Source organism: Saccostrea cucullata, unplaced genomic scaffold, assembly GCF_032062105.1.
Source record: "Saccostrea cucullata isolate Sc308-1 unplaced genomic scaffold, CSIRO_AGI_Scuc_v1 ctg4337, whole genome shotgun sequence".
Taxonomy (NCBI): Eukaryota; Metazoa; Mollusca; class Bivalvia; order Ostreida; family Ostreidae; genus Saccostrea; species Saccostrea cuccullata.
Window position 1 is genome coordinate 1 of NW_026939901.1, and position 12,500 is coordinate 12,500.

The 12,500-nt window shown below is 33.6% G+C and overlaps 1 pseudogene; it reads left to right on the forward strand.

Moving 5' to 3' along the window:
- The first annotated feature begins 2,323 nt into the window (after window positions 1-2,323).
- The window catches only part of LOC134254250 (epidermal growth factor receptor substrate 15-like 1), a 36,924-nt pseudogene continuing 26,747 nt past the window's right edge, over window positions 2,324-12,500 (forward strand).

Sequence of the window (12,500 nt, forward strand, 5' to 3'; positions counted from 1 at the left end):
TCGTGACAAAACGCAAATCAAGTATCGCACAAACACCAGCAATGATAGCACATTTCATCAAATTCTATATTTATTTATTTCTGTCTCACTTCTTTCGACTGATAAATGTTTCTCTTGTCATAATAAATGCCAATACCTTTTTCAAAACTGTTTAAATCGCGATAATCTTAACAAAAAACAATAAATCTTAATTTCATGCAAATCACAAAAAGGATCCGAAAAAAGTATAGCCATCGCAAAAATATGTTGCAAACATAGTATAGCATTCACTCAAAACAAGAATAGCCCAATTTCTCTAAAAAGCGTAATTTATAGAAATCAGATGATGTTTCGTGGGTGAATTGAGGCGAAAACTAAGATACAATAACTTTTACAACAGAATATAGTTTGAAAAAATTAAGAACAATTGAAATAATGCAAAATGAGCGAAAATCCCATTTTAACTTAGTAAATGAGAATGGTATCGAATTTCTAACTTTTTTCAACTTAAAAATTTTCTCAAATAAATTTACATTGATTCTATACAGGTTTAATAAGTTTTCTAATTTCTTAAAGTTACTTTTACCCATATTTTGCCTGCAGAATTTTCTTTTTTACCCATAATGCATCAGAGTACCCAAAGCAATATAGCAAGTGATCCAAATCAAGTAGATTTTCGATTCGCACTTTGTATACAGTGCATACGCTTTGAATTGTTAAAGTGCGCGGTTAAAAAAAACTGATTTAAAGATGACGGTTTCTTTGGAGATCCATGAGTCACCTGCCGAGCCAGTGAATTTCACCAGTGACCTATTTATTTTGGAGCCCAAAACTTGCAAAACACAGCACTTTAAATTTGATTCAGTGATGCTAAATATAGAATCTACCAAGATATAAAATTACTATATGTATTTCACAGACTTATAAGGATTGTCTCATAATTTCCATTCAATGTATAATATAGATCACATGGTTATAATGAGTTGCTTATTACATTACCATCGATTTACAATTGATAAATCTAAATTGATGAATACTTTTCGCAACATTGGGCCAACGTTGGACCAGCATTTCATCTCAAACATTACAGGCTACCTGTACATGTACTAGTAATCCCAGTATTCCTACTATTGGACCAACTCCAGTTCAGTCAAGCACGCCCAACACAGAGCAATGCATCATTATATTGTCAACATTTATTAAGCTGGGCCAACGTTGGGCCAACATTGAATAACCAACAATAAGTGGCAATGTTTTGCCACTAACGTGTACTCAGTTAGACCTACGTTGGGCCAACATTTCATATTTAACACACAATGGTCTTAATCCATGTCAATATTTACTCGGTTGGACCTATGTTGGGCCAACATCTTAATGTCCAACACCAAATCGCTATGTTTCTTGTCAACATGTAACTACAATGGGCCAATATTGGGCCAACATCACATGCCCAACACCGTTGGTTTAGCTTTCATGCCAACGTAAATGAACGTTGGACCAACGTTGGGCCAAAATCACATGCCCAACACCGTTGGTTTAGCTTTCATGCCAACGTAAATGAACGTTGGACCAACGTTGGGCCAATATCACATGTCCAACACCGTTGGTTTAGCTTTCATGCCAACGTAAATGAACGTTGGACCAACGTTGGGCCTACATCTGTTCCCCAACGCCAACACTCCACCAACCATACAACCAAAAACCAACGTTGGCCCAACGGAGTCATGCTATCTGGGATTACGCGAAAGTTACGCGTTTATTCGCGAAAGTTTCGCGTAATAACGCGAAAGTTTCGCGTAATAACGCGAAAGTAACGCGTTTATTCGCGAAAGTTTCGCGTTATAACGCGAAAGTTACGCGTTTATTCGCGAAAGTTTCGCGTTATAACGCGAAAAATTTATTTTTTTTACCTACCAAAATGAGCTCAATGGGCTTTCGTATTAATGTTTTTTTTTTGCTTGTCAACTTTTTTCAGGTAAGTAAGAAAAAATGTTCTCAGGTTGGCCCCCCCCACTTTCAAAAACGATGCTACGTGCCTGTGTTTTAATTAATCCCCATAATTCAGTTTGATTAATACAATAATGCATATTGTGTGGAACAAAAAATCATGAAAGCTTTACAAGTGTCTTTTTATGATCACTGGTTATCATATCTAGAAATGTATGGTGTGCATGATTTCTGTACAGAAACATTTTTATAAAGAAGACAGCATTAATCTAATAAAAACTTTTTTTTTTAAGTAAAGCAAAAATTTATTATTTGTATCTTCAAATGATTGTAAATAATAATGTTATTTATAACCATGATAACATCAATCTTCTGCTAAGAATAACATTACGTACGAGCTATCTAATACCGATACGCCGGGAAAATGGCATCGGTACCACCACTAGGACAAGTAAGTGTATTTTTTGTTGTTTTCTTACAATATTCTTCCATATGTGTTCTTTAATTGCGTCGAAGTGATGGATATGTATTTAGTGTATAACATAAAACGATTTTGTGGTGCAAGCCAAGACTACACCATCCGGAGACTAGAGAACGCAACTGGCCGTTGTGTGACTTGACATTTTGCATAGGAAACCAAAACTCGGGTGCATGTTGCATTATTAATGAAGATTAAATATAGCTTTGTATATTTAATATATAAATTTAAAACAAAATTTCTTTGTCAGTTCAAAGTCCTGGTGAAAAGCACAAATTGACAAGTGTGATGTGTTCTTGATCGATGTATCAATGTTGGCCAGCTGTTCACTGTAAATCCCTTCACTGTAAAGAGATATATTACTGTTTTTCTTGTATTAATCAATGTTCTTGAGAAGATATATACTCCTTATATCACGAATAAGTGGCACTTCTTTCGATTGATTCTGATTTCGTACATTAATATGCTAAATTGTGTAAACAGTCTAGTCGAACCCTCAAACGGGGGTATACCCTCAAACGAGGGTTTTCCTTCCCTTAATGCAACGCGCGAAAGCGGAAGCGGAATTTAAGAACGATTTTAAGAACGATAAGTCTTCTTATTTAAAAAATAGATATTTTTATGCGCCCGGATCGATAGGGGTATATTGTTTTTGTCCTGTCTGTTTGTCTGTTTATCTGTTGTCAACTTTAACCTTTGCCAAAACTTTTGAACCATAAGAGATAGAGACTTCATATTTGGTATGCATACTCCACTAATAAAGTTCCTTCAAATGACATCAAGGTCAATGACCTTGTGACCTTGACTGTGACCTATATACTAAAAATAGCTTTTTAGAACTTTGTTGACGCCGGGCGCATAGTGTTTCACAAACACATCTTGTTTTTAAATATCACAAACATACAAAAATGAATTTTCTACACCTTTGTGATCAATTAAAAACAATAATAAAAATGTTTTCGATTTTATTTACCTCATTTCTGAAGCGTAAAAGTTTGTTTACAGGACAGAGGAAATTCGGACGGCCACACAAGAAAGTGTCAAAATATAATAAACAACATGTTAATTACACAAGATTTGTAATACCGGGGAAGGGAATTAAATGTAGTTCAACTTTTAACAAACCATTTTTTGTTTATTCATCCGTTTTATTAAATTTGAAGCGAGAGAAAACGTTGGGAAAATTAATTGGATTTTTGTCCTTCTATGGATTATTTTTTGGGATAAAAGGCATATGCAACCTCAAAAAGGTTTGTTTTGATTAATTTGATAGTTATTTCCAGTGCAAATCGTTAAATTATATTCTTCAAAATCGTTTCGGAGCGGATCTGCTCCAATTTGCTACATTGCAACATGTACATGGGACGTATTCTAACTGTGGTGAGGGCTTGTACCGAGACACAGTTAGATTATTCTAACTACTTAGAATGATGTAGCTGCAGAACTGTAGCTGTCCGAAAAAAATATTTTGACAGATCAAAGATCTACTACTTGGACCTGTGTTAAAAAAATGTTGATAAAGTCATCATGATAAATCTGTTTGGAAAAAACTACAGTGTTTAGTAGTTTTATTTTTGTGTCAGTGCATGTATTTTTTGTTTTGCTTATTTATTTATTTATTTTTTGAAAGGAAACATTGAGCTATTTCAAATGTACCGTATAAGTGGAATTTTACTGAGACACAAATTTAGCAATTTCTTCTTAAAAACTGGTATTTTATTTTTAACGAGAAGTAATTTTAGCAATTTTAAAATGCTCACTATAGAAACTAGTACAAATTACACGCAATTTATTTTTAGCGATATTCAATTTTAGCGATCACCACAGCCTCGCTAATAATGCCAAAATTAAATCATCGCTAAAATTTCTACTTATGCGGTATTACATGTATTTAAGTGACATATTTGAATTGTTCTTAGATTGCTGGGAGCCACATTGGTGTATACGAAGCTTACTATAAACAGGTAACATTAATGGCTCTCACTACAATTACAGTAGTGGGAGTATTTTTTTTCTATAAAATACTATTTCTATCATGTCTATGTTAAAGAATTTTTGTATTAACATGATTAATGTACAGTAATAATAGTACAAGCAAAGTCATGTTTAAATAAGGATATTGCATCTATTTTTAAATACATGGATTTATAAATATAATCAAGTACTTCCTTGTTTGATTTTATAATTGTTGATGTCTTATTTTAGTCGATGCTTGAAGTATTTTACTGTTTCTAGGCTGATCCAAACAACACGGGGAGTATAGGAGCTCTAGATGCTGCCAGCTTCCTCAAAAAGTCCTCTCTCCCAGACACTGTCCTCTCAAAGGTTAGTACGGTAGAACACAAACTGACCACTGGTCATGGATCTTGACAAGAACATATACAATAAAGAATTCTATGCCTTGTCATGTATATAGCATATGTATATAACATTTGTCCAGTTTATTTGTCAGTCTAGTGATGTTCCACATTTTACTATAATTCAAAGAAACCTCAAAACAATGTCATCAGATTGGATATTGGTGAGAGCAATTCAACTTTAATAAAAGTCTTTGACCTTGACCTTCCATTCATGCCCATTTTCTAAAAGAAATTGCACAAGAACTTTTCATCAAACTTCTTTTTAACTATTTTCTTATATGTGGGATCTCTGACCATATCTGACTTATGGTATTTATAGATCTATATAGGATCTCTGACCATATCTGTCTATTTTTAGATATGGGATCTCTGACCATATCTGTCTATTTTTAGATATGGGATCTCTATGACCATGTCTGACTATTTATAGATATGGGATCTCTATGACCATGTCTGATTATTTATAGATATAGGATCTCTGACCGTGTCTATTTTTAGATATGGGATCTCTCTGACCCCTCAGGAAAGGGATACCTGGAGAAGACGGGGTTCTATGTGGCCCTGAAGTTGGTAGCCCTGGAGCAGAACAAGATAGAGCTCAGCATATCTAAACTGACAGAAATGACCCCAGCACCAAATCTGGTAGGAGAGCATCGGCAAAGTGTTCAGTATTACTGAATGTTCATTAGTGATATTTAAAAAAAACATTTGAACATGGAACGATACAAAGATTTTGAATAAAAAAAATTTCAAGACAGTTTATTGCATGTTTGCTTATTAATTATTGTCAAAGAGTCATTCCATTTGCCCAGTAAATGTAGTTAATGTACTATGCAGGCATTGTTTCCAAGAGAATTTATTGCATTTTACTAAGACAGGCACTCGCTTTGTTTTGAGTCTTTTTGTAGTACTTAGCTCAGTTATTTCAGATTACTGGGTAATTCCTATTTTCTTTGTACAGGGACCAGTGGAGACCCGTACTGAATCCCCCCTGACTACCACCTCCTCCTCCTTGACAGCTCATGTCTCTAACGTACCGTGGTGCATCACTGTGAGTTCTAATATAAAAAGTACAGTAATTAACTGTCAATAATAACTTTAGGCAATTCCTCCTAGTGAATTTATGCCTAAATATACTACATGTTTAAATGTTTTTAGGGAAATAAGAAATAAAAAAAGTTGGAATTTATTTTGTTGAATTAAAATTGAATTGAATTGGAAGAGGACTATCTATGTTTTTATAACTTGTGTCTAGTCCCTTTGACATGCTGTCAATAAAATATGTTCAAAACAATTGAATTAACTGTACTCACTACTGTGTGGTGCCAAAATTGTATGATAATTGTTTTGAATTTGTATCCTATACAAAGGTAGTAATTAACACTTCAAAGGAAAATTATGAATAAGATAAAAGAAAAAAATGTGCAAAATACTTTCAACTGGTACATGTTTATAGAATATTTTATTTACATGAATGTTATGAAGACCCTGTTTTATTTATTTAATAAAATTGTATACAAGGCTTGACTGTTTACAGGATGCTGAAAAGGCCAAGTATGAACCAGTTTATAAAAGTCTGAACCCAGTGAACAATCTACTGTCTGGTGATAAAGTTAAACCAGTAAGTGAAATCAGTAGAACAGCTGAAGTAATGTTTGAACCAGTGTATAACAGCTTAGTAAAGTATGAACCAGTTTTTAAAAGTCTGAACCCAGTCTACTGTCTGCTGATGGGGGTTAGACCAGTAAGTAAAATAAGGACACCAGTGTATGACAGCTAAAATAAAGTTTGAACCAGTCTATAACTTTAACAGTTCAGAAATAGAGTTTGATCTAGTCTATAACTTTAACAGTTCAGAAATAGAGTTTGATCTAGTCTATAACTTTAACAGTTCAGAAATAGAGTTTGATCTAGTCTATAACTTTAACAGTTCAGAAAAAGAGTTTGATCTAGTCTATAACTTCAACAGTTCAGAAATAGAGTTTGATCTAGTCTATAACTTCTACAGTTCAGAAATAGAGTTTGATCTAGTCTATAACTTCTACAGTTCAGAAATAGAGTTTGATCTAGTCTATAACTTCAACAGTTCAGAGATAGAGTTTGATCTAGTCTATAACTTTAACAGTTCAGAAATAGAGTTTGATCTAGTCTATAACTTCTACAGTTCAGAAATAGAGTTTGATCTAGTCTATAACTTCAACAGTTCAGAGATAGAGTTTGATCTAGTCTATAACTTCAGCAGTTCAGAAATAGAGTTTGATCTAGTCTATAACTTCTACAGTTCAGAAATAGAGTTTGATCTAGTCTATAACTTCTACAGTTCAGAGATAGAGTTTGATCTAGTCTATAACTTCTACAGTTCAGAAATAGAGTTTGCTCTAGTCTATAACTTCTACAGTTCAGAAATAGAGTTTGCTCTAGTCTATAACTTCTACAGTTCAGAAATAGAGTTTGATCTAGTCAATAACTTCAACAGTTCAGAAATAGAGTTTGATCTAGTCTATAACTTCTACAGTTCAGAAATAGAGTTTGATCTAGTCTATAACTTCAGCAGTTCAGAAATAGAGTTTGATCTAGTCTATAACTTCTACAGTTCAGAAATAGAGTTTGATCTAGTCTATAACTTTAACAGTTCAGAAATAGAGTTTGATCTAGTCTATAACTTTAACAGTTCAGAAATAGAGTTTGATCTAGTCTATAACTTCTACAGTTCAGAAATAGAGTTTGATCTAGTCTATAACTTCAGCAGTTCAGAAATAGAGTTTGATCTAGTCTATAACTTCTACAGTTCAGAAATAGAGTTTGATCTAGTCTATAACTTCTACAGTTCAGAAATAGAGTTTGATCTAGTCTGTAACTTCAGCAGTTCAGAAATAGAGTTTGATCTAGTATATAACAAGTGAAATTAAGTTCAAAACAATTTCTTAAATCTAAAATACATGTAAAGCCATCACAGACTCTAATAGTGTAGTAAAAAAAAATTAAGAGCTCAGAAAAACAATCAAGTAATAAAAAAGTATCAATTATCTGACTGTTCTCTGTTAATTTTGATGAAAATTGCTTTTTATATTACAATTAAATCATCTTTGGATGTGCATGGAGGTTACATGTACCGTATATCAGGAATTTTCTGCGTGTATCCAATTTCCGCGTTGTTTGCGACGAGTTCTGAATCGTGGAAAATAAAACAGCGTAAATTTAATACAAAGTTTTCTTCTTGTAGTAGATTTATTTTTTAATGCTTATATCGTAGAGGGTAGAAAGAGCAGGATCAGCGGACAAGCGCAAGATACCGGTAATAGGTATAAGCCCTTATTGTTTGTTTACTAATTGACAAGCTAGCTAATTACATGGGTCACGTTCCTCGCGAGAAGCTATTAAACTAATTATACCTGAGCTGCTGGTCAGTTTGGAACAGTAAATGACCTATGATTGTTTAAATATTAAAATAACTAGAAACTCTTGTTGCTACAGCAACAAATAAGGTCTTCCGTTCTTCTCTATTTATATGTAAGAAGGATATTTTTCTATTTAAAAAAACAGACAAATAAAAAATAAATTAAATGCAAAAAAAAAAAAAAATCCTCCAGCTGGGCTCGATCCCAAAACCATTAAAATGAAAGTCGGACACGCTAACCACTGAGCCATCGAGTTCCACAACATTAAAGGTATTTTGTAAGCTTATTATTTTAAGGTTGAAGGAAATAGTTTCGTAGTGAAAGAAATAGTTTCGTAGTAAAGTCCCGGTCAAATTTCTTTAAAAACTGAGATATTCCCTGTTTGATGTGATATTTGATGTAGGAAAATGATTAGAATAATTATGGGACACATTTGCAGTGAAGCAATGACACTTAGCATATTCAGAGTTGTAAAAGCGAAAGTAATACACGTGGTCAGTTGCAGAGGAAATTCAAAATCCCGGAAAAACAGTGAGTGAGTCATGGGCATTTTTTCAACACCATATCGTATTGAGTGGAGTAACTGCAAGTGATTTAGCCTATATAAACTGCGTGACAATTTAATTGATATGAAAAATTGTTTTTTCCGAATTCGGTCGATTCATATTTAAATCTAAATAGAATTGAAATAAATTCCATGCACCTAAGAAAGCAAGAATACTTGGTATTAAAATGTCGTAATAGAGCAGAAGAATCGAATGATATTAACAACAATTGCAGAAATAGCCAATCCGAGCTTAAATTAATGTTTATGCTCAGCAATAACTAAATTTCAGACAGAGAAAAAATGCAGATTTTGCCGATGTTCACTACAATTTCATTATAGTTTAGAGACTCACCTTAAAACTCTCAGGACACTTTCTTTCAGGTCTCCCCTTGCTTTTATTCCAAATCTTATGTCAATATTTCGTGCCGTTTGGCTTGAAGACATTTTCTCTACGTTGCTGCTGATTGTTTTTTTTTTTTTTAGAGAATGGAGGGGATATTTTATAAGCATTTGTTAGAGTAAGAGTTGCAAATACCTCCACGACTTTTAGCTTGATCGTGACCTTTGGGGCCAAAGTACAAGGTCATTTATCAAGGTCAAAGGTCAAGGTCATCAGAGAGAGAGTGAGAGAGAGAGAGAGAGAGAGAGAGAGAGAGAGAGAGGTAAACTTGAGATAAACACTTGAAGCTGAATCTAGATAAAGGTAATGATTTCTTTATTACTTTTTGAGTAAGGTTCAAAGGTCTAATTTTGAGGTTTCTCTAGACATTTGCAGTCTGAATAACATGTCCAAAAATCATTTCAAATACTCTTTTTATAAAAGATATTTATGGGATAGTAAGAAACTCAATTTATGCAGTTTTTCTCTCATAACCGTAAGTCGTCGTTTTTGTTTCCAATGGGACCGACATATTTTGAAACTACTAGTAAGATGCTATAAGGTAATACTAAGAAAGATTCCATAAAGAAAAGTTTAAAATTTTGATTTATTTGATCACTTCCTGTGAAAACCAGAAGTGACGGCGGACGATCTTAAACTCAAAGGATTTGTCTACTTACTCATCAAGTTCTACCACCCCTATTAGTTTATTGTCTTAATCTCTGATCGTTAAGGAGATTTAGCAATGATAACTTCTGATTTTAAGGACAGGAAGTCACGCGACCGGAAGTTAATTTTACTGAGATATTAGACATTACTGTAGACATTTGCAGTCTGAATAACATATCCAAAAATCATTACAAATACTTTAACTATAAGAAATATTTATGGGAATGAAAAATACACAAATTATTTAGTTTTTCTCTTTTAACCGGAAGTAGAAAATTTTTGTTTCCGTTGGGACTGATACATTTCGAAACTACAAATAAGATGCTCTAATGTGATGCAAAAAAAGTTTCATAAAAGAAAAGTTGAAAAATTCGATTTTTTGGATCACTTCCTGTGACGACTGGAAGTTTCGGCTGATGATTTTATCACAACTGATTTTGCCTACTCATCAAGATCTATCACTCCTATAAGTTTTAAGTCTTAATCTCTTGCCGTTTACGAGATGAAGCTCTGATAACTTCTCATTTTTAGGACAGGAAATCACGCGACCGGAAGTGAATTTCATAAAGATATTTGACGTTACTGTAGACATTTGCAGTCTAAATAAAATATACAAAAATCATTACAAATACTTGATCTATAAGAAATATTTATGGGAAAGAAAAATACTGAAAATATGCAGTTTTTCTCTTATAACCGGAAGTTGTTGTTTTTGTTTCCGGTGAGACTGATAAATTTCGAAACAACAAATAAGATGTTATAATGTGATGCAAAAAAGTTTCATAAAAGAAAAGTTGAAATTTTCGATTTCTTAGATCACTTCCTGTGACGACCGGAAGTAACGCCGGACAATCTTAACCCAAATGGGCTCGCCTACTTATCAAGATCTATCACTCATATAAGTTTGATGTCTTAATCTCTTACCGTTTCTGAGATATGACTCAGACAAAATTATTTTGAAAAAACAGGAAATCGGACATATCTGACGACCGGAAGTGACTTTTGAAAAACTGAAAACTACATCTGAAAGATATTTTCACTCTCTACTATCCCTGAAAATTTCATGAGAATCTGTCCAGTCATCTCTGAGAAATCGTCAAAAAAAGAAAAGGGGGAAAAAAAAATAATATTAATAATAATAAAAAGAAACAGTAGAATCACTATAAGGTCTTCCGTCTGAAACGGAAGACCTTAATAATATCTGTGGTTTTGATAGTTAGTACGAACACGAAAAAACATGACGCGGAAAAAACCTGATACACGGTAATAGGTGTCCTAAAAATACAAAGAAAAATTAACATTTCTTTATGAAATCTCGACAAAGGTTAAAAGCTAATTATGGGTTTTTGTTTTTACAGATGCTGATCAACTCTAAACTTCCTATAGAGGTACTGGGTAAAATCTGGGATCTCAGTGACATTGACAAAGATGGCTTTCTGGACAAAGACGAGTTTTTTGTGGTCAGTATTATACGAGGGGTTATCAAAAAGTTTGTGGACTAACCCCATAAAATTAAAACCACTTTACTAGGAAAATTAATGAATTTTAAAATGTTTAGTCAGCATCATTTTTTCTATAGAATAAACCTCAAATCAGTAAAATACTTAAGTTTTTGTAAGCAATGGTACATGTATGTCAAGGCGGTGCAACTTTGAACATGACGGTTTATTTTAGTGTGAGTGTAACTGAGAAAAACTCTTGTGATATGGGCACTTGACTTCCCATACTCCTGTTTATTTAGGCATATGATGAGACACAATTCCATAAAATGTGCAATTTTTATCTCATTCTGAAAGTTCTATGAAAATATATTGTATATTTTATAAGGAATGTGTAATCAACATTAACTGTGCATGACTCATCTCTCTTAATTAGCATTGTAAAACAAGTACTCTGGATGCATCTTGTTTCTCTGTAGTCAGTTAAAACAATCCATAGTTTTATAAAAAAAAATTTTGGGGTAAAACTTTATAGAATGTTGACAAAACAAACCCCTCCTGTTTTGACATCATCTTCAAACCATATATTGTTTTCACATTCCTTATAGAATACATGACGAATTTTCATCGAACTTTTTGTTGTTTTATTTAGATCAGTTAACACATTTTGATTTCTTTTCAGTGCATGCATTTGGTTTACAAGGCCCTGGACAAGAATCCAGTACCCCAGTCCCTGCCCCCTCAGCTAGTCCCACCCTCAAAGCGAACTAAATCAGCCCCCATTGGAGGAGTCCCCGTCCTGCCACCAGGGGGAGCCAGGGGATCGCCCGTCCAGAGGGCAGACTCCCCCGCAGTAAGTTATAGGGTCTTAGTTCTTAATGTGAAGATGACTGATTCCAACTTAAAAAAAGAAGTGTTTGAGCAGCATTTTATGTCCCCAATGTTGCAGTATGACCCCCTGTATATTGTATAATTCCTCTGCTATCAGCCCCTAATTATTGTATAATTCCTCTGTTATCAGCTGACCCCTAATTATTGTATAATTCCTCTACTAACAGCTTCCCCCTAATTATTGTATAAATCCTCTGCTATCATCTGAGCCCTAATTATTGTATAATTCCTCTACTTTCTACTAACAGCTTCCCCCTAATTATTGTATAATTTCTCTTTTATCAGCTGACCCTTAATTATGTTCCCCAAACGAAGTTGGGGAACATATTGTTTTTACTCTGTTTCTTATTAAGGTCTTCCGTCTTCAGCGGAAGACCTTCTTGTTATTCTTAGGTTTCTTTTTCACTTTTATT